Genomic DNA, 27850 nt, shown 5'->3' with positions numbered 1-27850 from the left:
CAGAGGCATGAGGCAGGGTTGTCCACTGTCCCCGCTGCTGTTTGCTCTGGCAATCGAGCCACTGTCGATCGCCCTCAAAATGAAGAAGGGGTGGAGAGGTCTCCAAAGGGAGGACAGAGAGCACAGAGTTTCACTCTATGTGGATGATCTGCTCCTCGACATCTCAAACCCCCAGGCCAGCTTGGAATGGATAAAAAAACTCCTTAAGGAGTTTGGAGGCTTCTTGGGTTCCAAACTTAATCTGAACAAAAGCGAAATCTTCCCTGTGAATCTGCAGGGGGCAGGGACAGTGCTGGAAGGACTGCCATTTAAACAACATCAAATTCCATTACCTGGTCTTCCAAACAGCCCACAACTGGTAACGGATCCACAAATGGAACCTGACGAGTCGGATGGAGGAAGTTAAAAGGGGCTTGCAGAGGTGGGGCCCACTCAAATCTCCCTCGCAGGGAGAATACAGACGATCAAAATGAATGTGCTGCCCAGGCTCCTTTTCCTGTTCAGATCCCTCGTGATCTACATCCTCAAGGCCTTTTTTCAACACGGTAAACAAGCTAATCCTGCCGTTTTTTTTTGGGGGGGGGCAAGAATCCGAAGATCCAAAAGAAAGTCCCACAAAGGAAAAGAATCATGGGAGGCCTGGCCTTCTCAAACCTACAGTTCTATCACTGGGCAAACACAGCAGAAAGAGTGAGGAGATGGGGTGAAGCAACTTGAAGCAGAATGGGTGAAGATGGAGGAGAGTTCCCGCATATGGATGCCCCTCTGAGCCCTAGTCACAACCGCTCTCCCATCCCCCGCAACGATGCACTCAAGTAGACCAGTGGTAGTAGCCACCCTTTGCATGTGATACCAAATGAGGCAACACTTCGAAATGTCCACCCTGGCCCTCATCGGCAAGAAGCACAGGTTTGCTGCCACAATAATGGACGCCATCTTCAAAAGGTGGAGACAGGATGAGGGGACACTGACGGTTTGGGGCATGTTACATGGTCGTCAGAGTAGCGATCCTGGAGGATCTCACGGAGAGGTTCCAGTTGCCAAAAGGAAATGAGCTAAGACACATACAGGTCATAACCTTCCTCCATAAGGAAAGTACTACGTACCCCCAGATGCCAGGACATTTGGTAGTATGTTGGGCACGGGCGACCTTTACATAGAACATAGAACGATACAGCGCAGTACAGGCCCTTCGGCCCTCGATGTTGCACCGACATGGAAAAAATCTAAAGGCCATCTAACCTACACTATGCCATTATCATCCATATGCTTAACCAATAAATTTTTAAATGCCCTCAATGTTGGCGTGTTCACTACTGTTGCAGGTAGGGCATTCCACGGCCTCACCACTCTTTGCGTAAAAAACCCACCTCTGACCTCTGTCCTATATCTATTACACCTCAATTTAAGGCCATGTCCCCTCGTGCTAGCCACCTCCATCCGCGGGAGAAGGCTCTCGCTGTCCACCCTATCTAACCCTCTGATCATTTTGTATGCCTCTATTAAGTCACCTCTTAACCTTCTTCTCTCTAACGAAAACAACCTCAAGTCCATCAGCCTTTCCTCATAAGATTTTCCCTCCATTCCAGGCAACATCCTGGTAAATCTCCTCTGCACCCGTTCCAAAGCTTCCACGTCCTTCCTATAATGAGGCGACCAGAACTGTACGCAATACTCCAAATGCGGCCGTACTAGAGTTTTGTACAACTGCAACATGACCTCATGGCTCCGGAACTCAATCCCTCTACCAATAAAGGCCAACACACCATAGGCCTTCTTCACAACCCTATCAACCTGGGTGGCAACTTTCAGGGATCTATGTACATGGACACCGAGATCCCTCTGCTCATCCACACTACCAAGAATTTTACCATTAGCCAAATATTCCGCATTTCTGTTATTCTTTCCAAAGTGAATCACCTCACACTTCTCCACATTAAACTCCATTTGCCACCTCTCAGCCCAGCTCTGCAGCATATCTATGTCCCTCTGTAACCTGCAACATCCTTCCGCACTGTCTACAACTCCACCGACTTTAGTGTCGTCTGCAAATTTACTCACCCATCCTTCTGCGCCCTCCTCTAGGTCATTTATAAAAATGACAAACAGCAACAGCCCCAGAACAGATCCTTGTGGTACGCCACTCGTAACTGAACTCCATTCTGAACATTTCCCATCAACTACCACTCTCTGTTTTCTTTCAACTAGCCAATTTCTGATCCACATCTCTAAATCACCCTCAATCCCCAGCCTCTGTATTTTCTGCAATAGCCAACCGTGGGGAACCTTATCAAACGCTTTACTGAAATCCATATACACCACATCAACTGCTCTACCGTCGTCTACCTGTTCAGTCACCTTCTCAAAGAACTCGATAAGGTTTGTGAGGCATGACCTACCCTTCACAAACCTATGCTGACTGTCCCTAATCATATTATTCCTATCTAGATGATTATAAATCGTATCTTTTATAATCCTCTCCAAGACTTTACCCACCACAGACGTTAGGCTCACCGGCCTATAGTTACCGGGGTTATCTCTACTCCCCTTCTTGAACAAAGGGACCACATTTGCTATCCTCCAGTCCTCTGGCACTATTCCTGTAGCCAATGATGACCTAAAAATCAAAGCCAAAGGCTCAGCAATCTCTTCCCTGGCTTCCCAGAGAATCCTAGGATAAATCCCATCCGGCCCCGGGGACTTATCTATTTTCACCTTGTCCAGAATTGCCAACACTTCTTCCCTACGCACCTCAATGCCATCTATTCTAATAGCCTGGGTCTCAGCATTCTCCTCCACAATATTATCTTTTTCTTGAGTGAATACTGACGAAAAGTATTCATTTAGTATCTCGCTTATCTCCTCAGCCTCCACACACAACTTCCCACCACTGTCCTTGACTAGCCCTACTCTTACCCTAGTCATTCTTTTATTCCTGACATACCTATAGAAAGCTTTTGGGTTTTCCTTGATCCTACCTGCCAAAGACTTCTCATGTCCCCTCCTTGCTCGTCTCAGCTCTCTCTTTAGATCCTTCCTCGCTTCCTTGTAACTATCAAGCGCCCCAACTGAAACTTCACGCCTCATCTTCACATAGGCCTCCTTCTTCCTCTTAACAAGAGATTCCACTTCTTTGGTAAACCACGGTTCCCTCGCTTGACCCCTTCCTCCCTGCCTGACTGGTACGTACTTATCAAAAACATGCAATAGCTGTTCCTTGAACAAGCTCCACATATCCAATGTGCCCAACCCTTGCAGCCTACTTCTCCAACCAACACATCCTAAGTCATGTCTAATGGCATCATAATTGCCCTTCCCCCAGCTATAACTCTTGCCCTGCGGGGTATACTTATCCCTTTCCATCACTAACGTAAAGGTCACCGAATTGTGGTCACTGTTTCCAAAGTGCTCACCTACCTCCAGATCTAACACCTGGCCTGGTTCATTACCCAAAACCAAATCCAATGTGGCCTCGCCTCTTGTTGGCCTGTCAACATATTGTGTCAGGAAACCCTCCTGCACACATTGTACAAAGAATGACCCATCTAATGTACTCGAACTATATCTTTTCCAGTCAATATTTGGAAAGTTAAAGTCTCCCATAACAACTACCCTGTTACTTTCGCTCTTTTCCAGAATCATCTTCGCCATCCTTTCCTCTACATCCCTAGAACTATTAGGTGGCCTATAGAAAACTCCCAACAGGGTGACCTCTCCTTTCCTGTTTCTAACCTCAGCCCATACTACCTCAGAAGAAGAGTCCCCATCTAGCATCCTTTCCTCCACCGTAATACTGTCCTTGACTAGCAGCGCCACACCTCCCCCTCTTTTGCCCCCTTCTCTGAGCTTACTAAAACACCTAAACCCCGGAACCTGCAACAACCATTCCTGTCCCTGCTCTATCCATGTCTCTGAAATGGCCACAACATCGAAGTCCCAGGTACCAACCCATGCTGCCAGCTCCCCTACCTTATTTCGTATACTCCTGGCATTGAAGTAGACACACTTCAAACCACCTACCTGAACACTGGCACCCTCCTGCGAAGTCAAATCTGTGCTCCTGACCTCTATACTCTCAATCTCCCGTACCCCAAAACTACAATCCAGGTTCCCATGCCCCTGCTGAATTAGTTTAAACCCCCCCAAAGAGCACTAACAAATCTCCCCCCCCAGGATATTGGTGCCCCTCAGGTTCAGATGTAGACCATCCTGTCTATAGAGGTCCCACCTTCCCCAGAAAGAGCCCCAGTTATCCAGAAATCTGAATCCCTCCCGCCTGCACCATCCCTGTCGCCACGTGTTTAATTGCTCTCTCTCCCTATTCCTCATCTCACTATCACGTGGCACGGGCAACAACCCAGAGATAACAACTCTGTTTGTTCTCGCTCTGAGCTTCCATCCTAGCTCCCTAAAGGCCTGCCTGACATCCTTGTCCCCTTTCCTACCTATGTCGTTAGTGCCAATGTGGACTACGACTTGGGGCTGCTCCCCCTCCCCCTTAAGGACCCGGAAAACACGATCCGAGACATCACGTACCCTTGCATCTGGGAGGCAACATAGCAAACGTGAGACTCTCTCGCTCCCACAAAATCTCCTATCTGTGCCCCTGACTATTGAGTTCCCAATTACTAATGTTCTACTCCTTTCCCCCCTTCCCTTCTGAGCAACTTTGGAAGGGAAACTGTTCGGACCTGTATGGGTGACTGTTGGAGGAGGTACCCTGCCCCTTGGATGAGACAAGGGAAAAATGGGAGGACAAACTAGACATCGAAATAGGGAGAGGACTCTGGGTCGAAGCACTGCACAGGGTGAACTCCACCTCCACATGCGGAGGACTCAGCCTAATGCAGCCAAAGGTGGTGCACAGAGCGCACCTAACCAGATTACGAATGAATAGGTTCTTTCCAGAGGTGGAGGAAAAATGTGAACGGTGCCAGGAAGGCCCGGCCAACCACACCCACATGTTCTGGGCCTGCCCCAGACTTGCCGTGAACCGGATGGCCTTTTTTGAGGCCATGCACAGGATTGTGGGAGTAATGGTGGAGCCATGCCCAAAGGTGGCGGTCTTCGGGGTCTCAGGCCAGCCAGAACTTTTTATGGGGATGTGGGCTGATGCCCTAGCCTTTGCCTCCCTGATCGCCTGTCAGAGGGTCCTGCACGGCCGGCAATGGGCAGCACCACCCAAGGCTGCAGATTGGTTGTCTGACCCTGGCGGCATTTCTCAAACTGAAGAAAATAAAATTTGCCATCCGAGATTTGGAAGGGGGCTTCCACAGGACGTGGAAGCCACTCACCAACTTGTTCCAAGATCTCTTCATAGCTATTAACCAATAGAGTAAAGGAGGGGAGGGGGAGGGGGAGACACAGGTGAGCCACAGGTTTAAGATGAAATGAAGAGAGGGGGAAGGGGTGGAGAGGGATGGAGGGGATTCAGGGGCTGGAGGACACTCAAGGTAAACTAGAGGGACAAGGGACTAAAACTGTTTGGTATCTGCAAATATGCACCTGGGCAAAATTAGGAACTGCAACAAAGATACGCCGATCAAAGGGGGAGAGCCACAGCCACAGAATGAGGGAAAGCAATTGTATGTAAATATCTGTACTGACTTCTGCCTGGCTTTTTATCTCAAAATACAAAAACCCAATAAAAATAGGTTGAAAAAAAAAGAAAAATTGCAGAACACTGTGACTTCGGGACAGCACTAAATGAAATGCTGAGGGATCGATTGGTTTGTGGATTTAATGATGAGGCCATACAGATGAAGTTGCGGGCAGAAACTGAGTTTGATTTTTAAAGAGCATTGGAAATAGCAATGGAGAGAACTGTGAAGGGCTTCCAGGAACTTCAGAGTACGCAGAATGGCATGGTCCACCAGTTAGAGCAGGAAGCTGCAGGACGCAGTGGTGCCAAAAGTAAAGAGTCCAGTTTACACAGGGAAGCAAGTACAGAAGCTGGTAGAATTTGAAAATTCAGGAGAATGAATCAACAAGCTCGGATCAGTACAGAGTGTTACATGTGTGGGTGAAAACATTCCCTAGAGATTTGCAGACTTAAACAAGTAGAATGCTTTGTCTGCCACCAGAAGGGCCATTTGAGGCACAGATGCAAGAGTAAGCAGAATCTACTTAGTAGCCATAAAGTGAACAGTTCATCACCGGTACATTACGTTTCCTTACGAGTGATTGGAATGCTCTTCAGATAAATAATGTGATATACCCCATTAGAGTGGTGTTCCTGGTCAATGGCAGACTATTAAGAATAGAAGTAGACATGGGAGCGGCTGCTACCGTAGTAGGGCAGCAGAGCTACAGATATCTTTGAGAAGGGGTTCATTATCTGAGGGTGCAGAACACGGCAGCAAGATTGGCTACCTACATGGGGGAGGTGCCCGAAAAACCGATGAGCTATGGGCAACAATCTTCCCAACTTCCGTTAATCGTGGTGTCTGGCCAATGACCACGTCTAAATTAAACTCAACTGTTTCAAAATTTTCAGAATTAAGGAAGGTGGCCTGCATGAAGTAATCAAGACGTATCAGAACATTTTTCAGGATAAACTGGGGAAAATCAAAGTTTTAAAGGCAAAAATTTATATAGCACCCGGGAGCAACCCAATTTGTTTTCAAGGCTAGACTTGTGCCTAATGCATTGCTGGAGAAAGTTGAATCTGAGCTAGAAAGACTTGAAGAACTGGGTATAAGCCAACCTGTCCACTTCGCTAATTGGGCAGCCTGCATATTACCTGTTATTAAACCCGATAAGACAGTCCGTGGGACTATATGTTAACAGTAAACTAAGCAGTGAAGCTGGACAGATATCCTATTCCGAAGATAGAGGATTTATATGCAAGACTGGCTGGAGAACATTTGTTTACAAAATTGAATATGAGCCATGCATATCAACAGTTGGAGTTGGATGATGCTTCCAGAGGATACATGACTATTGCCACCCATAAAGGATTATATCAGTATACATGCTTGCATTACGGCATTTCATCAGCTTGCGCCGTTTTTAAAGAACCATGGAAAGTTTATTACAGGGTTTGCTGAATGTTATATATTCGGATGACATATTGATTACAGCTGCAACCGAAGCAAAATACTTGGATAATCTGGAAGAAGTACTGAAAAGGTTTCAGGAGGTGGGAGTTCACCTAAAAAGAGAAAAATGCACTTTCCAGGCCAGAAACGTATCTAACCTCGGTTATCATAGGACTGCATCTTTTGGAGGACAAAGTAAGGACAATAAAAGAGGCACTGGCCCCGAGGAACATCCCGGAGTTTAAATCATTCCTGGAGATGGTTAATTATCATGGGCGTTTCCTTCCAAATCTGACACCTCTTTACCTCTTTACATGTGTTACTGAAGAAACACTAGAGATAGTTATGGAAGCATCACAGAGATAAGCATTTAATAAGGTCAAGCAATTTTTGCATTCATCTTGCCCACTGGTACATTTTGACCCATCCAAGAAGTTGGTGCCAACGAAGGACACCTCCACATATGGAGTTGGGCAGTTGTATCTCACAGAATGGATGATGAGTCTGAGAGTGCTATTGTATATGTGTCATGAACCCTTTCAGAAGCTGAGAAAGGTATTTCACAGATGGAGAAAGAAGGACTATCTGTTGTGTCGGAGTGAGGAAATTCCACCGTATGTCGAAGGAAGGCATGTTATTGTTGTAATGGACCACAAACCATTGGATCTTTTCAAGGAGGACAAGGCTATTTCGCCGTTTGCATTGGCCAGGATTCAGCACTGAGCAATGATTTTATCAATTTATGAATATATATACCGTGGGCAGCACGGTAGCACAGTAGTTAGCACTGTTGCTTCACCGCGCCAGGGCCCCAGGTTCGATTACCAGCTTCGATCACTGTCTGTGTGGAGTCTGCACGTTCTCCCCGTGACTGCGTGGGTTTCCTCTGGGTGCACCGGTTTCCTCCCACAAGTCCCGAAAGACATATGTGCTGTCAAGTAATTTGGACATCCTTAATTCTCCCTCTGTGTACCCGAATAAGGTATGTGGCAACTAGGGGATTTTCACAGTAACTTCATTGCAATATTAATGTAAACCTACTTGTGACAATAAAGATTATTATTATTAAAAACACCTGTCAGGGGCACAGCTAGCCAACGCTGATGCCATTAATCGTCTTCCACTGTCAAAGTGTACGCCACCATCGCAGTGCCCACAAGAAATCATGATGGTAATGAATTTTCGAGACACTTTGCCAGTGTCAGCTGAGCAAATAAAATTGTGGGCCAGCAATGAGCTGCTAGTATCAAAGATAAGACATATTAGTAGGTTGGCAGAATGAGAGAATTTCTGAAGACCTGAAGCCAGCCGACATTAGGAAAGATGAGATAAACTGTGAGGACAATGTGGTAGCGTGGCCCCTTGAAGGGGGTGGGGTCAATGGAAAACATGACCAGCTCGGACCAATCGTGCAGGAGCTTGGGCACAGCGAGTTTGCACAGTGCCCCGGGAGCAGGTCCCAGGCAGTGTGGACCAGGGAGCCAAAGTAAAAAATGAAAAATATGAAAATCACTTATTGTCACAAGTAGGATTCAAATGAAGTTACTGTGAAAAGCCCCTAGTCGCCAGATTCCGGCACCTGTTCGGGAAGGCTGGTATGGGAATTGAACCGTGCTGCTGGCCTGCCTTGGTCTGCTTTAAAAGCCAGTGATTTATCCCAGTGTGCTAAACCAGCCTGTGTGCTAAACCAGCCCCATTAGTGTTGAGACCTGTTGTGTACTGTACTATGTCTGTTACTTGACTACCTTTGCCTTTCATCAAACAGGAACAAGATCACAGGTGAGAACAAGCGGAAGGTGATACTTCTGACAGTTTGACGGCCACAATGTGTAATTTTACGAGGAACCTCATGTCCCCAGAGGCACTCGACTCAAAGATCTTTGATCAGATAGTAAAATTGGTTAAAAACATTTCAACCCTCGGGCAGCACAATGACGCATTGGTTAGCACTATTGTCTCACGGCGCCGAGGTCCCAGGTTCGATCCCAGCTCTGGGTCACTGTCCGTGTGGATTTTGCACATTCTCCCCGTGTTTGCGTGGGGTTCGCCCCACAATAAAGGTGTGCAGGTAGATGGATTGACAAGGCTAAATTGCCCCTTAATTGGAAAAAATGAATTAGGTGCTCTAAATAAAAAAAATATTCCAACCCAAGGCCCTTGATTATGCTCCAATGTTCTAAGTTTAACTCTGCAATGAAGAACCATGAAGAGCCTGTCTCAGCCTTCAGAACCAGGCTTCGCCAATTTGCTCAGCATTGTGAGTTCGGGACCAGACTGAGCAGCATCTTGCATGATCAGCATATCCAGAAGAAGCTTTTGGCGGAGACCACGATTACGTTGGAAATAGCGATTGGGATAGATCAGGCGATGGAGTGCGCCGGAAAAAGCGCCACTGAGCTTCAAAGCGTGGCTGAAGGGGCGTTACTAAATTATGGTATGGTATGGCCGTGAGGTCCACTGTGGGATCAACAGGCTCAGCACAGGACCAGACACGGTCCTCGGAACCAGACCAGACCTCAAGGAGTGGGAAGAAGTCGGCGACATCAACCCAAATCCGAGGTGGACTGCTATCGTTGACGGGAAGACCATCTCCAGGAGACCTGTCATGTTTGGGTGTTCCTGTGCTTCTGATGCAACTGAAGGGGGCACATTCAAGCTCGTTGCCATACGAGGCAAAGCACGCCCATGCAAAATAAAACAACAGCAGCAGTAGCTAAAGAGGAACATGCAATGTATCAGTTGCATGCAGTCCAATTGAATAAGAAGGCTTTGATTGAAATTAAGGGGTAGAACCCTTCAAATTGAATTTGACACCAGGCTTCGGTGACCACAGTGAGTGAGCAGACCTTCCAATACTTTTGTGTAGGAACTCAGTCTTTAAGCTTGAAGAGTGCAACATCCAAGCTTCAAACAGACAAATTTTGAAGATCCTTGGAACAGCCAATACCTTAGTGGCCTACAAAGGTTAATCTGCCTTTGGTTGTCGTGGAAGGATATAGAGCCATTCTGTTGGGAAAATGAAATGAAAATGAAATGAAAATCGCTTATTGTCACAAGTAGGCTTCAAATGAATTTACTGTGAAAAGCCCCTAGTCACCACATTCCGGCACCTGTTCGGGGAGGCTGGTACGGGAATTGAACCGTGCTGCTGGCCTGCCTTGGTCTGCTTTAAAAGCCAACTCTTTAGCCCTGTGCTAAACTAGCCCCTGCCAAGAGACTGGTGACAGAAGATTAGCCTCAGCTTACTGAAAATCTTTTAACTAACCCACAGCATCCTTCAAGATATCTTAAGGAGGTATGAAGATGTCTTCCACAAGGCTCTTGATTAATAAGGGCATCAAGGGTTATGGGAAGAAGGCAGGATAATGGGGATGGGAAACATCAGCCTTGATCGAATGGCAGAACGGACTCGATGGGCTGAATAGCCTAATTATGCTTTTATATCATATGGCCTTTTGGTTTATGCAACTGGCCGAATTAAGGGCTGTCGTTTCACGAGATGAGGACCACTACCTCGGCAGTCACAGTAAATACTCGGCGCCGACTGTTTGCCATTCATGGGCTTCTCGAGTCAATTGCTTTGGACAATGGCATCCCCTTCATCAACCATGATTTCCAGGTTTTGTAAGAGCAAATGGCATATGACACATGAAGACAGCCCCCTACCACCCACCGTCGAACAGTCTGGCTGAGAGGGCCATTCAAACTTTCAAGAATGCTATCTGATAAACCACTTCACCAGTGGTTGGCTAATTTTTTTGCTGTTGTACAACTCAGCCCATCATTCCACCACAGGGTCACACCAGCTCAGCTGCTCATGGACCGTCGGATGAGAATTTTGTGTCTTCAAACTTGGCGGGAAAATGGAGGCACGTCAGAGCAGAGGGGCATCAGATTGTTCCAGTTGGGAGACCCTGTTTTGGCCCATGATTTTGCTGCATGCCCACTTTGGTTAGAAGGATGGGTTGTGGCCCAGTCAAGGCTGGTGTCTTATGAGGTCAGTGTAACAGGAAGACTGTCAGGAAGCACGTGGACCATTTGAGGAGTCAAGGGGTGGTGATCCCCAACTTGCAATCGACAAATCCAGCTAGCATCATGAATACTCCTGTAACCCTGTCCAGTTTCTGTTCAACCTGCTGTGCCTGTCAAGGCCAGTTCGCCTGTCATTGAGGTTGTGTCTCCTGATTGTCCAAAAGAGTGCCATCCCTCTGGCAAGGCTATGGATGTCTGGGAGGACTAACTGACTTTTTGATGGTCTCTCGTTTCCCTGTTGCCTCTGTACACATTTGTAGTTTCTGTATATAGTTTCTGGGGTAGTTGTAATGAGCAACTTAAGGGGGTGGGGAGGGATGAGGTAATGTGAGCCCTTTAAGGGGGTGGGGTCCGTGGACCATGTGACCAGCTCTGAGCAAATTGCGCAGGAGCACATAACCCTGGCCAATAGGGAGTTTGTGCAGGGCCCTGGAACAGGACCCCGGTCATTGTGGACCCCAGAGCCGAAGTGTTGAGACCTGTTGTATCGTGTTCTGTGCCTGTTACGTCACTGCCTTTCCCTTCAATTAATAAACACCCATGTTAACTACTAAAAGCCTCCAGTGTATGGCTTGAGCCACCACAGATGGCATCATCCTATGGGGAGAGAGATGCCACAGATGGCATCATCCTATGGGGAGAGAGATGCCACAGATGGCATCATCCCATGGGGAGCGAGAGTAATTGCCCCAGTGCCGAGGCTGGAGTTGCTCCTTGCAGAGTTGCAAAACGCCCATCTGGGCATGTCAAAGATGAAGATTCTTGCCAGAAGCTATGTTTGGTGGCCAGGCATCAACGCCGATATTGAGAAATTAGTGAAGCACTGCGATCAGTGCCAGTTCCAGCAGATGTTAAGTGCTCTTGGGAATGGCTAGGGCGGTCATGGGTACAACTCCACATAGATTACATCAGACCATTTTTGGCAAGATATTTTTACCATTGGTAGACACCCACTCCAAATGGTTGGAAGCATTTGAGATGAGCTCCGCAACCACACACACTACTGTCGAGAAGCTTCATCTGTGCTTCGCGCTTCATGGCTTACCTGAAGTACTCATGTCAGATAATGGAATGGCTTTTACGAGTGCCGAATTTCAAATTTCATATCTTCCAATGGGATAAAACATGTCAGAACTACACCATATCATCCCTCATCAAATGGACTCGCTGAGTGGGCAGCCCAAACTTTTGAGGCTGGCTAAAAGAAAAGCCAGTGGCATCTTTGAAAACAAAGGTAGCTCGGTTGCTCTTAGCATACGGGACCATCCCTCATTCAACCACAGGTATATCTCCAGCAGGGTTACTGGAAGGTCAATGGCTGAGGACCAGGCTAAGCCTGGTATTCCCAAATTTTGTAGGGAGGGTAGAAGCAAAACAGTGCAACCAAAATAGAAACCATGATTGAAAATGAAATGAAATGAAAATCGCTTATTGTCACGAGTAGACTTCAATGAAGTTACTGTGAAAAGCCCCTAGTCGCCACATTCCGGCGCCTATTCGGGGAGGCTGTTACGGGAATCGAACCGTGCTGCTGGCCGGCTTGGTCTGCTTTCAAAGCCAGCGATTTAGCCCAGTGTGCTAAACAGCCTGATTCAGCTAAAGTGCAAGTTCTTTCAAAGTAGACGACCCGGTTTCGGTGAGAAATTTCAGAAGTGGCCCAAGCTGGGTTCTTGGAATTGTTATGGCCAAGACATGAGTGTACAGGACAGGAATTTGAGGAAACATGTGGACCACCTGTGTGGGCGAGAGGCAGGGTCACAGCCTGATTCGTTGTTGCCAGTTGGAGGTGTCGTTGGCTGCCTGGGAAATTAAATTTCCAATCAGTCTGTGACAGGCAAGAGTATTGTTCCAACTGACACAGAGGAGGTTGCAACATCAGTTCCAGAGGAGAGATCTTCGACGGGATTTTCCATTTCTGAGACTAACAATTGATGCCAACGCAGAGTTCCTGGACATTCAGGACAGCAAAACTGGTGCCACACCTGGACCGATTCAGCGACTATTAAGGGGTTAGCACCAGCGCCACGTGGATCACAATCGATTCCAAGGAGAAATAGTGCGGGATTTGCCGGTTCCACGATTGACACTTAGGAGGCTGACAAGCTGCAGCCGCATATACTCACCTCACTCCCCAGTCATACCATCCTAGCCAACAAGGTTGCAGCAAGGAGAGCGGCACCCTGTTTCACCAACGCCGAGCTGGAGACCATCCACCACGTGGTGAAGGAGAGGTGCTTGACCCTGTACCCCGACCCGGAAAGGAGGCTGCCAGCCGCCGCTGTTCATCGTGCCTGGGTACAGGTGGCAGAGGTGGTCAGTGCCGAGGGCAATATTGTCCAGACCAGCTGGCAGCGTCGGAAGAAACTGCTCGACCTCCTCAGGGCGGCCAGAGTGAGTAGGCGGCATTTTGCCCCTGGCACTAACACTGATCCCACATACCCATAACCCTATCCCCTCCAACCCAAAGGCCGATCAAACACCCATCCTGCACCACATGCCAGCACCCATATTGGCTGCCAGGGCCGGGTTCCATGGACATGGCACAGGTGCCGCACTGTCTCTTTGTTGAGACAGCACTTCCTGCGGCACATGCTGTCTGTCATCTCATTGAAAGGCAAACAACACCTACGCATCTTGGGCCATTGCTGGTGTCCCCTCTGGGTGCCCTTTGACTTGATGGATGGCCGGGACTGCAGGGTGTGCAGCGGCCCCCGGACATGGGGTGCCACCTCCAACCTGCGTCAACACTGCTGCTGTCTTCTACAGCTTCTGGGCTGCCACCAGCACGATGAGGGCTGCCACTACGGGGTCAACAACACCATCCATCTTGGATGCTGTTAGTAATTGGAGAAAGAGAGAGACGGACAATCAGTTAAGGCTTCCACCCCACGACCCTCATATTCCCTGAGCCTCCCCTCACCCAAACGTGTTCTGCCTTCTCCCTGAACTGACCTAGTTGTGCTGCCGAACCCCGCTCTGCAGACTTGCCCCACGGCCCCAGCAGGACACCCTAAACCCCAGTCCCCTGCCGGGAACATTAGGGAGACTATGCTCAGGTACCTCCCCAAATCCACGCATTCACCCTCAGGTTGCGGGAATATCCCCAGTGCTGAAGCCCAGGTTTTGGGTGTTTGATTGTTGGTTGCTGCCTCTGTGGTGTTGACGCCTCCAAGGTTCAGGTGAAGTATCCAGCTTTCACAGTTTGATTGGATTGCTGGGCAATAACATTCACCTGAGACATGGCACGAGTACCCACGACCATGCACTTGAGAGCTGTGAAGGGTTCCCATAACTAACAATACCAATTCCTTATTAGCAATAGCCTTCAGCTGTGCAACCAGAGGCTGCTCACAGCCAAAGGGAGTTAAAGTGTCCTTCAGCATAAAACCACGAACAGTTCTGTGTCTTGGAGGTATTTGGTAGGACAGGCAGGCAGCAGCTGTAATTGCCTCTGTTATGGGTATGCACAATATTGGAGGATGGCATGTATGTCCCGCAGATGGTAAGCCCCTCACACTCCCCCAGCCCACGAGAGATCCCTGACCTGTGGCAGCACCCAGCTCCCCACCCAGGCCCATTGTTCCCCCCCCCCCCCCCCCCCCCCCCCCCGAGCACTGGGGCAGCAGTTCCAGTGCCCCTGGGCTGCATGCTGAGGTATGGAAATAGCTACTAACCTCCTCAGCTTCCCCGCAGCAGCCATTGCGCTAGCTTCCCATTTTAATTGGGAGTGCTAAACGGCACCTGCGTGACTTCTCACCGGGAGCGGTTCGCTCCTGGGAGGCTGTTAGATTGGGCACCCATCTCGCTAATCAGATGGAGATTGATATTAATCGGTGTCAATTTGTGTCTCGCCACGTATGTGCGAGATCCGGGACCCGCCACCGAGAGTGGGTAGGTTAGATTGCGGATTCACGCCTGACGCGGATCCTGATTTTGGCCACTCATGATTTAACCGGCGCGCCCTGATCTGCACTGGCCGCAAAGCAGCCATTAAATCACACCCCTGATCTCCACTACTTGGGCGAGCATCCAAATTCTATTGGAGAAGACTGATTTAGACTCACACAAAAGGATGTCATGTTTCCATAGAGCTGCCCAACGGCAAACTGAAGGGAGTAAAATTTGTGAGGAGAAATTAGATGTTTTCTTGACTTAATCTCTGACCTTTATAACACCTACTAATTTTTGCTCATAGCCAGAATATGGGGCAGGGTTAAAAGAATGAACCTGATAAAAATAGATGAAATCCAACTTTAAAACTGGACACCAATTATTTTATTCTCAGGTCATTGGTTAACACACCTCTGAGTTTTAACTTAGTCTTAACCCTTTCCTGATGAATATACAGCTGCTGATTTTTCTGGAAGCTTTGAACCCAGACACTGGCTGGGCACAGTACATCCAAAGTGCACTGTGTTCCAGGCCTATGAACATCCAAATCTGCTTGGTCAGGTTATTAACAAGGCCAAGTTAAACCTCCAGGGCAAGGCCCTCCCTTGAGCAGCGTTCTTGCACCAGAAAGTGAGGTAGAAATGTTAATCTTTTCTCCAGGCCCTTGAAGCCAGCAAGAGGGATACTGACTGCCACGGTTGGAGATCTTCTGACTGCTATTTGAGATCTGCAGCCAACTGCCTCCTGCTGAACCCTGGCTTCCTGTCCCTAAAATCAAAACAAGGAACCTACCTCCAACCATAAGGGGGCTGGAGCCAAGTTTATAAAACTTGTTTCTTCTGGCAAAACTATTGGAAAATGAGATCGAAGGGGTGGGAATGTTTGGCCTGCATCTATTCCAGGCGTTGATCCCAGGAAAATTGGTCCCAGCAACAGTGTTGCTGTACAGTGAGTAATCCTTGCCCTGTTCAATAAACAGAAGGCCTCTGTAGTTGCACAGTGAATAACTGTTATCCTTTTAAACAAACAGGAACTCCATAAAATTGTATCATATGTAATCTTTACACTGTTCAAATCCATTTAATTCTTAAGTCCCTGGATGCAATATGTTCAAACCCATTGTTGGTATACTGGTATTGTGTCCTATACCATAAACTCCAGATAGAGAACTAATAACAGCCTGAGGTATGTGCCAGCAAGCAGAATTCTTGCTACATGTGAGTAGCAAGATGTGAATCAAAGACAGTTAATTTCAGTGATGGTCACTTTGCAGACGACACGTTGAGTAGCCAGAAGGAGGGACACAAATTAACAGAAAAATCTCCTCTGTCTCTCATTCAGTTCGGCAATTCAGAAAGAACAATATTTAGTCAGTTGGTGGGTAATTGTGTACTTTGCCTCCAAGATGTTGGACCGTCAATCACAGAACATCTCAAAACAGAAACATTGGATAATGGATGGTAATGACCCACAACAGGGAAACTGATAAAAACATTGGGCACAGTTCTGAAAATAACTGAAGTAATAAAAGATTTTAAAATATCTGACCTGAAGATCTGTTGCAGAATCAATGGACGCTATTCAGCGGTCTCGTCAAGCCAAACTGTGTCAGGACGAGGCTGTTGAATCTGGCGAGAGGCCTCTCGCGAGATTCGCGACATTCAAGACATTTGACGTGATTCAATGGAATCTCGCGACGTCACGATCTGGATTGCCCGTGCCAGGGGTTGGGCCCAGGGGAGGGCGTTGCCCATTAGAGATGAGGTGAGCGGGCCTCGAGGATCCTGGAAGAGGTAAGTTGGGTGATGTAGAGTGTCCTCAGGCTCGCTGGGGTTCAAACGATCGGGGCTGCCCTTTAAGGTGATGCCCTGATCCATGAGTAGTCTTCCTGCACTGGTGAGCTGAGCTCGTCAATGTAGGAAATGACTTAAAGAGTGGCCTTAACAGAGAGTTCCTGACCAAGGCCAAATAAAAGAGCAAAATGCCGTTCAATTGTGGGGTCTTTCCCAATGCTGAAGGCACCGTCAAACTCAGGTCCACTGAATGACGCCCAATATGTTACTGCACGGTAAAGAAAGGAGGCCTTTGCTGACTGAAGCAGTACGTTACTTGCAAAAGGGCTTTCAATACCATGGAATACAAAAGAAATATTGGATTGGATTGGATTGGATTTGTTTTTGTTTATTGTCACGTGTACCGAGGTACAGTGAAAAGTATTTTTCTGCAAGCAGCTCAACAGATCATTCAGTACATGGAAGAAAAGGGAATTAAACAAAATTCAAGAAAATAAGTTAAAAGTGTATCTGTTGGGGAGAGCTTGCAGAGAGTCGCCTCACTCCGGCACAGCAACAGGCAATTCTCTCAAGCTTCCTCCCATCTTGTCTCATCTAAATCTACCATGGTAACCATCTATTCCCTTATCCCTCATATACTTCCATCGTTCCCTTTAAGTGCGTCTGCATCATTTCCCTCAACCATTCCCATTGGCAGCGGGCTCCACGTTCTCACCTCACTTTGGGTAAAGAAGAAGAGTCTGGGGTTTTTTTTTTGCAGAGCCTGTTTTCACCGAGTTATCAAGCTCGTTGATCCTTTGAAGGAGTAAAAAAGGTTCAACGTCCAAAGGATATATTGCTTCCTTTCATTTCAGTTGAAGGCGTAATTAAGGAACCAGAAACAAACATGTTGAAACTGTTTCTTCCACAAAACACATGAGTATATTATGTTGGATTCTAGGCCAAACACCTAATCACGCAAAGGAAAGTTCTGTGTAAATACTTCATTACAATGAAAAGAAAAATGGGAAGGGAGAAATTTTTCCAAAGACCTCTCTGCCCTGGCAGTGGACAGGAGGAGTATGCCTGGTACACGCTGAGACTCAGAAGCTGCTGCGACTTCTTCCTGTTAGCTTGGCCAACTGGTATCACAAATGCACCCTGGGCATGGCCTTGTGCCAGCAGGAGAGCACAAAGGTCAAGCCCATCTGCCAGCCTAAGAGGAAAATGGACAAGAATTGTTCACAGAATACCCACAGCGCAGAAGGAGGCCATTCAGCCCATCGAGTCTGCACCAACCCTTTGAAAAAGCATATGAATTATATTATGAATCTCAACATCTGGGTGCCCCATTTGCAGAACAGCAGACAAATGAGCAAGGAGGTCAATAACACCCTCTCCTGCATCATTAGTATTCTTCCAAGGAGATCTCCTGAAATCCTGGGCCAACACAAAGAACTTTGTGACTTTGTGCGATAAGGATCTGCTTCCCTTTTCTTGACCTTTGCCCCAGGGAATTGGCATTTCCTGTTGGCGAACGTCAAGTTGTCAGCCCCAGAATCTTCAAGTATTCTCAGCTCCTCACCCATCAAATGTGGTCTGTCGAATTCTCCAGTCTCTCGCAGCACAAGAACAGTAATGTCCAATGCAATATTTGATCATCTTAGTCCATACCTACCGTACGACCTCCAGCATACTTTCAAAGGACTTGTACGTTGGGCATTGACGTTTTTGTTCAAAGCACAGCACGTTGTATGTACCGGACACAATGTTGCATGCACTGCACTTCGGCAAGCAACTCGAGCTTCAGCTAAAATGAATTGTGTGTGAAGGGTATTCACTGTTATATGGGTAAATTCAGCAGTCAATTTATACACAGCAAACTCCCATGAATAGAAAACCAGATGAATATCCAATAATTCTGTTTGGGTGGTGGTAAGATGTGATAAGGCCGTCCTGTCCTGCTCCTTGCATAGACTTGTTCTGGGTACAGCAGGCTATTTCCACCATGCTAACGCTATCAATGGGCGGCATTCTCTGGCCTTCCAGCCATGTGTTTCTTGGCGTCAGAAAGAGGTGCACCGTTCATTGGCGGCATGATCCTCTCCTCTTGCTGCTGCCAATGGGAATTCCCATGGAAGTCACCGCACGCCGCCAGGAAACCCACAGACGTGGGTGTGCTCTTGGCAGGATCAAACATTCCCGCCACCAGCGAATGGCCGGAGAATTCTGGCCAATGTGTAAATGTACCGGCAAGTGCGTGCTTAATTGCCTTATTGAAGACAGGTAATGGTTATTGACATAACCTCCAAAAGCTGGAACAGTTGCTATGGGATAATTATATGGAGTTTGTATCTCTGCCGAGTTGGATGTAGAATAAACTTGCTAAAGGCAAAAGACAAGCTGCTATATTATTTCTCCATCCTATACGAACAGTTACTATTAACTAACCCTGCCTCTGAGGGAGAAGCTGTGGGTTCAAGTTACACTCTGGACTTGATGATCACAGAAGGTGCATTTATAACATAAGTCATAATGTAAATCCTTACATTGAATCCCTACAGGGCAGAAGGAGGCCATTCGGCCCATCAAGTCTGCACTAACCCTCCAAAAGAGGACCTCACCCAGTCCCACTCCCCTACCCTAACCCCGTAACCCCATGACCCCACCTAACCTGCACATCTTTGGACACTAAGGGGCATGTTAGCCTAATTTAGCCTTCTAATATGCCCATGGCAGACAGTAAGAGTGGGAGAGTCTCTTGGTCAGCCATACTTACTCATGGTCCCTCTCAAGTTATAGCCTTTAGTGACAGGCTGGTGACCCTGTTCCAGGACATAAACTAGCTATGGAAACAAACATAAGCTTGTGCTTTATCTGTGTCTCATGTGTCACTAAAAGGAAGACATTCCTTACCTCAGCAAAGGCCTCTGTCCCAAACCAAACCCCACCCCACCCCACCCCAACCACTCTTGAAACTCTTACTTATCCAAAGTGCTCATTCTTTCACCATGAAGTTTCTAAACTGTCCATGACATTTATATCGCTAACAAGCATTGGGTCTTCCAATCACATGCACTCAACTGCACCAAGATCCGATTCAGTAGCTGAGCGATGCAGAGAGTCTTGAGTGGCCAAGAATTCATAACACCTGCCAACCCAAAGTCAGGTCAGTACCCGCAAAATTCCAGGTCTAATTTCTCCTGGCAAATAAACTGTTTTTTGTGGACACATGATGCCCTATTTAAAACTTACCTTTCACGCACGTTACTCTATTACCAGTGCATTTTATACACAGTGCTTGTGGCCTCCAGTAACAACTTATATTTAAATAGCACCAAATAAAATATCCCAAGGCGCTTCACAGGAATGTTAGCAAACAAAATTTGGCAGTGAGCTACACATGGAGATATTAAGACGGGTGACCAAAAATGTGGTCAAAGGCGTTTTTCAGGAGCGTCTTACAGACGGAAAGAGAGTTCGAGAAGCAGAATGGTTTTGGAAGAGAATTCCAGCGTTTAACACTGAGGCAGCTATGGAGCAATTATAATTCAGGATGAATAAGAGGTCGCACAATTGTAAATTTGATTGAAACCCAGATAATGTGTGACTGGGTTTACAATCTACATATGTGGTAGCTCTGATTCCCCTTTAGTGTTCACAGAGTGCAATACACATCTGACCCTGCCGAGAACCCCGATTGCAAACATTTTACAGTAGTTATTATCTGCATTGCATATGGATTGTCTTGTTTATAGCTCAATATACACATGCATTATAATACTTACGACATCATGTTCTGCGCACTTTTTTTACGGGCCAGATTACACAAGTTATCATGTTTCTATGAATTGCACAGTTTGCCTTATTTACAACGTGTTACCTGTTTACAGTCCAAATTAACACCTGACAACCGACATTAAACTTGTTAACTCGTTTACTGCCAGATCACACAGATTCCTTCACTGTGCCATTTTGTCACGACTGAATCTGCCAGAATACAGCCAGTGAATATTTCACTTTGAACGATTAATGAGCAAAGAAATTGTCTGGCAAAGGGATCATTAATGTTGGGAAACTGGTGGTGTTATTATGTACCCAACCACCTGGTGCATTAGCTATCAGGGCCAGCTTTATCAAGAATCATTTTTCAACCGTGTAATCCATTGTTTGCCTGGAATGAAATAGATTGTGATGATCACAGACATTGGAGGGCAAGAAAGAAATGAACCACTCGACTCAGCGAAGGAGCGGGAAGCTATGATTTAGGGGAGAACAGAGGGGAGGGAGGCAGAGGGAAAATGCAGAGGGACAGCTTAATAAAAATAAATGAAATTTTGATGTGCTCTGAAGTGAGGTTGTTGGAAAGCTGTGTTAAGAAAATTTGATTTTTTTTTTTGCGAAAAAGCTATTTGTGACAGCTCTGAAATGGAGTCTAGACAGGCAGAGGAAAAAGGGGTGATTTTTGTCTCTTTAACCAAATCTGGGAGAGAGATTTCATTTTTCTTTGAGAAGAAACAGTGTGTTGCCAAGGTTTTAATAAATGACACATTTAGACTGGGCACCGCGTCCGTGTTTGTTTAAATAAAGGGTTTCCAACTATGCAAAGGAGCTTGGTTGCTACAACAAATCCAAATATTTCGAAACAGCAGTTACATATATTAAAAAAAAATAAAAGATTTTGACAGCATTAACCCAATGACAACCAGCAGGGACATCTACAGGGGCTACAAGGGGTTTGCTTCCAAATGATCAGGTATCGAGGTGTTTCAGCGGTTTGCAGCAATTACTACTGAGGAGAGTACACTTCTTGATTGGCTCCACCAAGTTCTCAAAACTAGGGCAGCACGGTGGCACAGTGGTTAGCATTGCTGCCTACGGCGCTGAGGACCTGGTTTCGAATCCCGGCCCTGGGTCACTGTCTGAGGAGTTTGCACATTCTCCCCGTGTCGGCGTGGGTTTCTCCCCCACAACCCAAAATGTGCAGGGTAGGTGGATTGGCCACGCTAAATTGCCCCTTAATTGGAAAAGATAATTGGGTACTCTAAATTTATAAAAAAAAAGTTCTCACAACTCCCCACCCCCACACACACCCCCGCCACTTGGAATTGACATGATTCAAAGTTTACATTTTACACAAGGAAACAAGGTCAATTTGTCCGATGGGAGTGATTCTAACTTCACCTACCTGAAGTAACCTGAGGAGACTGGGCAGTTAAAATCTCCCGCCTTCCCCAACCTGGAGCCATAGCAAGCTGAGGCCCATCTTTCCTGTCCTGCTTCACTGAACAGGTGGCACGGACGCCTACCCAGAGCTGGCAGAGTTTTGTTTTTAAACATATGTATGCCTCCATATGGGATGCCTGCGCAATCCTATCTTTGGCAGTTATGCTTCTTCAATCTGTCTGAAGTCGGACTGAATTCTCAGGCAGACGAGACTGCGTGCAAATCAATAAGATGCTTCATTTCACAGTAAGGTGCAGATGCAGAATAATAGCTATGATCAAGTCAATCAGTACGGTCAATGTCCCCTTGCGACTTCCTGTTCCCATCTACACAAATTACTGCGCTTTTCCATTTAGTGTCATCTGAAAGTTTGTATATGCAACTGTCTATTTATCCAAATGGCGTTTGCAAATTTCCAATTCAAATTCACAAAAACAGACAGATCCGTGTGACGAGTCAATATTCCTGATGGTCGCAGGATGGTTGAAAAAGCGACTATTAGCAAAAGGTAAACTAAAGAATCACCCGAAGTGTTTCACAGCCAATTAATTTCTTTTGAAGAGTTAGTCGATGCTTTCTGTCGGCAAACACCACCAGCCAATTAGTAAATTCCTTGGGGTCAGTACTTTGGAGGGCTGTGAGCATGATACTGATGCAAGCATCTAAGCAAATTACTGCGGATGCTGGAATCTGAAACAAAAACAGAAAATGCTGGACAATCTCAGCAGGTCTGACAACATCTGTGGAGAGAGAAGGGAGCTAACATTTCGAGTCTGGATGACTCCTTATCGGAGGTGCTTCATTGAACGATCCTGATGCAATGACTTTCAGTTTTGATCTGTTTTAATAATGGTTGGGAATGGTGGTAAGGACTGCCCGCTCTTGTTCCCACTGAATCTTTTCTGTCCACTTTAATAGGTACACAGGACTTTGATCTAATATTGAATCCAAAAGATGGTGGGCGGGATATTCCGTTCCGTCGCTCCCGTTTTCGATGGGATCCTCCGCTTCTCCCGCAGTATAATAATAACCTTTATTGTCACAGGTAGCCTTACATTACCACTGCAATGAAGTTACTGTGAAAAGCCCCGAGTAGCCACATTCCGGCACCTGTTTGGGTACAGAGGGAGAATTCAGAATGTCCAATTCACCTAACAGCACATCTTTCGGGACTTGTGGGGGGAAACTGGAGCACCCGGAGGAAACCGATGCAGACACGGGGAGAACGTGCTGACTCCGCACAGACAGTGACCCAAGCCGGTAATCGAACCTAGGACCCTGGCGCTGTGAAGCAACAGTGTTAATCACTGTGCTATCGTGCCAAAGTGCGCGGCTGGCAAAGCAGAGAATCCCACCGACGGAGAATCCAGCCTCCTGCCTCTGACAGTGGCATGCTCCACTGAGGTGTTAGTCTAGATGATACATTTTACGTCTGCAGTGGACTTTCAACCGGACAAGGTCAGCACTTTTGGAGTATAATCATAGAATTTACAGTGCAGAAAGAGGCCATTCGGCCCATCGAGTCTGCACCGGCTCTTGTAAAGAGCACCCTACCCAAGGTCAACACCTCCACCCTATCCCCATAACTCTGTAACCCCACCCAACACTAAGGACAATTGTGGACACTAAGGACAATTTATCATGGCCAATCCACCTAACCTGCACATCTTTGTGACTGTGGGAGGAAACCGGAGCACCCGGAGGAAACCCACGCACACACGGGGGGGATGTGCAAACTCCGCACAGACAGTGACCCAAGCCGGAATCGAACCTGGGACCCTGGAGCTGTGAAGCGATTGTGCTATCCACAACGCTACCGTGCTGCTCTATCATCAGTATATAATCAGTGTTGTAATGCTGAGGTTCAGCATCACAGTTGTGATTATGCTTCAAAAATACGTCATTCGCTGCGAGCCGCATTGAGATTTCCTGATGTTATAGAAGGAGCTGTATATAAGCAAGTCCCTTCCTTCTTTCTTCTTTCCTAACTCAGAGACGAGAGGAGGGTTCTACCATGGAGCTAATCTGATACTCAGCCCAGTGACAACTCTGTTGCATACAATTAAATAAAAGCATCACAAGGATATGATGACAGAATATGGGAAAAGAGGTTCGTGGTCGGACGGCAGAGACACGAGAGAAGCAGTGGCAGATACTTCTGGTAATATTTCACAAATTCAACAAAGATCTATTTAATTGAAAAAGAAAAACACTGTGAGGAGGATGCACCATCCGTAGCTAACTGAAGAAATTAAGGATGGCATCAAATTGAAAGAAAAGATAAGTGGAGGCCCAGAAGATTGGAAACGTTTTAGGGACCAGAATTCTGAGGGTTATCCCATTTTATTAATTTAGAAATTCCAGCATTTGCAATGGAGCAGTTTTAAAATGAATCTCGGGCACTTCGGCTCAATAATGAAAGTGTGTAACAATTTAGATTTGTGATTGTCTGTTTTCTCTCTCCTTTTTTCCTCTAGTTTCCCTGACGAGGTGTATCATATACATGTGTTAATGTCCTGCCCATGCTACATTTACATTATTCATTTTTGCCTTGTATGTACTGGACACGCACAGTCATGGACACCGAGATACATCTGAGCACCAGTCAGTGTGGATTATTGCCTTATACACTATGTATATGGACACGGTGCCCTTGCATGTCAAAAAAATGGAAGTGCACACACACGCGCACTGCTGGATCAGGAACAATCATTGATTGAGGTGGCACAGTGCTTAGCACTGCTGCTTCACAGCACCAGAGATTTAGGTTCAATTCTGGCATTGGGGGACAATATGTGTGGAGTTTTTACGTTCTCTCCGTGTCTGCGTGGGTTTCCTCCGGTGCTCTGGTTTCCTCCCACAGTCCAAAGATGTGTAGGTTAAGTGGATTGACTATCCTAAATTGCTACTTAGTGTCCAAAAGATGTATAGGTTAGATGGGGTTACGGGGAGGGAAGTGGACATGGGTAGAATGCTCTTTTGAAGGGTCGGTGCGGACTTGATAGAGCGTAGGACCTCCTTCTGTACTGCAGGGATTCTATGAATTCTATTCATTAAACCAAGGAATATGGAGAGTTGAGGTAATTATTTTGCCCAAAAGCAAAGTAACATAGTTCCAGTGTCAGGAGAGTGATTTAATACCATCAAGCATTGAATCATTGACAATCAGCATGAAATGCGAACTGAGAGTGACATTTTGCTGACATGTGGGTTTAGGACATCCCAAGCTGCTGTGTCCATTTGCACTCCTTGTTCATCCACAACCATCCACAGCCATCAGGACCCAAGGCCTCAGCTATGTCAGCGCAATCCCCTAAGTAAATAAACATTCATCTCCTAAGAGTCAAACTGCCAAACTTGGAAATGATTCTGTCGTGCAAAGTTAGACCCAGCCAGTACCATGACTCACTGCTGGTGACAATACAGGCCCGAGAAGTAATGGGGCTGCCGACTCCAGTTTTTCCAGGGGCGATGTGTGATTCATTGCTTTCAAAGCGGGCAATGCTGTGTGTAGCAGCAGTGTTTCATGCTCCAGTCTTTTCAAGTATAATTTCAAGCTAAACTATATTGATATTATCAAGACGTTGCCCGGGTTTTCCTGCATCATCTAAACTCCAGTCTTCCCAAAGACTGATGAAGCAATGGTTCATTGAGGATAATGAGTTCTGTCTGATGATCTGAGGACATTCATTAATTAAATATGCTACAAAACACAAAATAATGCTGGTTCATCGTGACCACCTAACCTATAATCCAACTCAACCATTCTAACATTCATCTCTCTTCCCTGTTGACAAACAAAAAATAATAATGGTGGATGATTAAAACAGTGAAGTATGAGTGAAAGTTCCTGATTTGCAGTCTCCATCAACAGCATCATTGAATAAGATACTTCCAGAGAGGATCGGCAATTGAAATCCAATGCATGATTCCTGAAGCTGCCCCAAGCAAATCAACTCAAAATGGCTGCCCCTGTGCAGGATAGCACCAATCTTGCAATGAAAGCAAATTTGGGGCTGGTGCCCATCAGTAGCAAAAGCAGACTTGGCCAGTGTTGGCAGGGACTGACCTCACAAGATATTGCAATACTCAATCCCTACTTTTATTTTTGATACACTTCCAGAACTTGAAAAATAAGTGTAGGGATCTTAGCCAGCAGCAGAATTGGCCAGGGCACGGTCACAGGAATTCAGGGGAAAAAAGCAGGTGCTTATCCTTCATTTTCTGCTCCACTTAAAAGTTATATTTCCACTGCATAAACGGCATAGCCTAAAGACTCAATGCAATTGGACACGGGAACAAATGTTCAAGAAGTTTGATGGTAAATGTGGGGTTTCCAAATGTTATTACACCTGAGACACAACATGAATGAAGCAGCAAAACACATGCAGCTGGATTCTCCATCGGCGCGATACTCCATTTCGCCGGCAGCCCATTCACGCATCACAAAACTGATGTGGCGGGATAGGGAATCCCGCCCATGAGCTTTCATAGAATCCCTGTAGTGCAGAAGGATACTATTCAGCCCATCGATACTGCACCAACCCTCCAAAAGAGGGCTCTACCCAGGTCCACTCCCTTGTCCACCCGACCCTACCTCCTAACCTGACCTGCATATCACTGGACACAAAGGGGCAATTTGTCATGGCCAATTCACCAAACCCGCACATCTTTTTAAAAAAAATTTTGAGTACCCAATTACTTTTTCCAATTTTTAGGGGCAATTTAGCGTGGCCAATCCACCTAACCTGCACATCTTTGGATTGTGGGGGCGAAACCCACGCAGACACGGGGAGAATGTGCAAACACCACACGGACAGTGACCCAGGGCCGGGATTCGAACCCGGGTCCTCAGCGCCGTAGGCAGCAATGCTAACCACTGTGCCACCGTGCTGCTCCCTCACATCTTTGCACTGTGGGAGGAAACAAACCCAGACACTGGGAAAAAGAGCAAACTCCACACAGAGAGTCACCCAAGGCCGAAATCAAACCTGGATCCTTGACGCTGTGAGGCAGCAGTGCTAACCACTGTGCCGCTGTGTCGCCTTAAATGCGTTTGAAAAGCTATTGAGACTTTTTCTTGGGGTGCACAAGGAGCTTGTGCTGTGAAGTGTCAATGTTGAGAGTGGTGCTCAGAACCAACATTGCCACCAGAAACTACACTTGATTTTTGCAAAGTTCTGTGGCATCGACTGGACCTTATGCATTTTCCAACTGTGCTGACTGAATGTAATTGCAGGGAGCCGCACTGGGAGTTGTCCAGATTCAAGGAGATGGCAGCTGCTCATTTTGATTCAGAGTTTATTGGAGGAGACTTTGAATACTTTGTAATAAATGTACTATCTGGTGTATAGTATATAGAGACTTACCTGAATCTGCACCTTTGGGCACTGGATTGCCATACATTGTCAATATTGAGCATAAGAACATGGGTACAAGAGTAGGCCATTCAGCCTATCGAACCTGCTCCACCATGCAAAGAGATTGTGGCTGATCATTTACCTCAGTGCCACTTCCCCACTATCGCAAATACTTTGATGTCATTAGTCTCCAGAAATCTATTGATTTCTGTTTTGAACATGCTCAATGATTGAGCTCCTACAGTCCTCTGGAGTAGAGAATTCCAGAGGTTCACCACCCTTGTGATAAAGAAATTCCTCCTTATCTCTGTCTTAAATGACCTACCCCTCACTCTGACATTGTTTTGATTCACTAGCCAGGTCCACCCTGTCACGTCCTGTGTGGTAGTCACCAATGTTTGTATATATCACGTATATGAGATGTAATATGGTAAGGCTCCTGTACTACAGGTGCAGGGAGAGATCCCTGCCTGCTGGCTCCACCCAGTAGGTGGAGTATAAATGTGTGGGCTCACTGAGCTGCAGCCAT

General features: G+C 46.6%; 1 long non-coding RNA gene across 1 annotated transcript in view; it reads right to left on the bottom strand.

The window, feature by feature from the left end:
* Positions 1 to 27850, bottom strand: part of LOC119977261 — a 53563-nt gene that overhangs the window by 16878 nt on the left and 8835 nt on the right. The window contains exon 2 of the long non-coding RNA XR_005463144.1: positions 9887 to 10046. This is a non-coding gene — a long non-coding RNA (uncharacterized LOC119977261). The remainder of the gene's footprint in view (positions 1 to 9886; positions 10047 to 27850) is intronic.

Source organism: Scyliorhinus canicula, chromosome 1, assembly GCF_902713615.1.
Source record: "Scyliorhinus canicula chromosome 1, sScyCan1.1, whole genome shotgun sequence".
In the NCBI taxonomy this organism is placed as follows: Eukaryota; Metazoa; Chordata; class Chondrichthyes; order Carcharhiniformes; family Scyliorhinidae; genus Scyliorhinus; species Scyliorhinus canicula.
The sequence above is the reverse complement of the archived record's forward strand: the minus strand, read 5'-3'. Positions and strand labels throughout refer to the sequence as shown.